Source organism: Panicum virgatum, chromosome 1N (genome assembly GCF_016808335.1).
Source record: "Panicum virgatum strain AP13 chromosome 1N, P.virgatum_v5, whole genome shotgun sequence".
Classification (NCBI taxonomy): Eukaryota; Viridiplantae; Streptophyta; class Magnoliopsida; order Poales; family Poaceae; genus Panicum; species Panicum virgatum.
Window position 1 is genome coordinate 32,270,156 of NC_053145.1, and position 1,051 is coordinate 32,271,206.

At 48.5% G+C, this 1,051-nt stretch overlaps 1 non-coding gene across 1 annotated transcript; it reads left to right on the forward strand.

Annotated features, from left to right (window-relative positions):
• The first annotated feature begins 541 nt into the window (after positions 1–541).
• On the forward strand, positions 542–648 carry LOC120657781. The gene has a single exon (XR_005668318.1). It is a non-coding gene; the product is annotated as a small nucleolar RNA R71 (small nucleolar RNA).
• Positions 649–1,051: the final 403 nt, after the last annotated feature.

A 1,051-nucleotide genomic window follows, 5' to 3' on the forward strand; every position in this document is an offset into this window, starting at 1 on the left:
TAATTGTAACCTGGCCTAACACTAATTCTCTCAAGGGTGGTTGGTTCGAATTAAAATTCAAATTGAAATTGGAATTATAATTATTACCTCCCTGGAGTGGTGGACGCGGCTGGTTCCACCCTAGGCCTCCTTGTGGTGGACGATACCCGTTGTTGTTGTTGTGGTATGCGCAGTCTTCACGGGTCTCGGGGTAGTTGTTCCCCGAGTGTCCATCGTTGCCACAGACTTCGCACATGAAGTGCGAACCCATGGCGTAAATGGGAGCCTGTATCTGTTGTTGGCTCTCTTCCCCTAATTTCTTGATTAGGAGGTCTAGTTTTGCGACAATTATATCCGTCTCTCCTTGATGGTATGCATGACCTTTGTCCGGGGTTGGAGTCATTTTTTGCTCCACCGTTGGTTCGAGACCATTTTCTCAACCAAAGCCTTGGCTTTTGTAATGGTCATGTCGAGAAAAGTTTGCCCAGCAGCAACATGAATATGGGCTCTAGATGTCATTGTTAGCCCATTATAGAAGCTTTGGAGGATGAGCCATTCGTCCATCCCATGGTGAGGATAGGCTGTGATATATTCTTGCAACTTTTCCCAAGCTTCCGGGATGGATTCCATCCCTGTCTGCTGGAAACTTGATATCTTCTCGCGCAGGGCATTCGTCTTGCCCAGCGGGAAGAACTTAGCAAGGAAAGCCTTGGAGCATTTGTCCCAAGTGTCGATGTCTTTCTCCTTGTAGAACAACTATTTTGCTTTGCCCAGCATGGAGAAGGGAAATAACCTCAGGTTGACAACATCGGCGGCGACACCCCATATCACTACGGTGTCACAGAGCTCTAGAAAGTTTTGCAGATGAGCATTGGCGTCCTCATTCGGCTTGCCACAGAACGGGCTAGCCTGCACCATGTAGATGAGGCTGGATTTGAGTTCGAAGTTGACATCTCCGAAGTTGACATTGGGTCCAGTAGCCACATTGGCGGTGGAGGGGACAGAGAACTCGCGGAGAGTCTTCACAGCCATAGCCTCACAAACAGTTGGTGCCTCTGAACTGGGTTTCTAT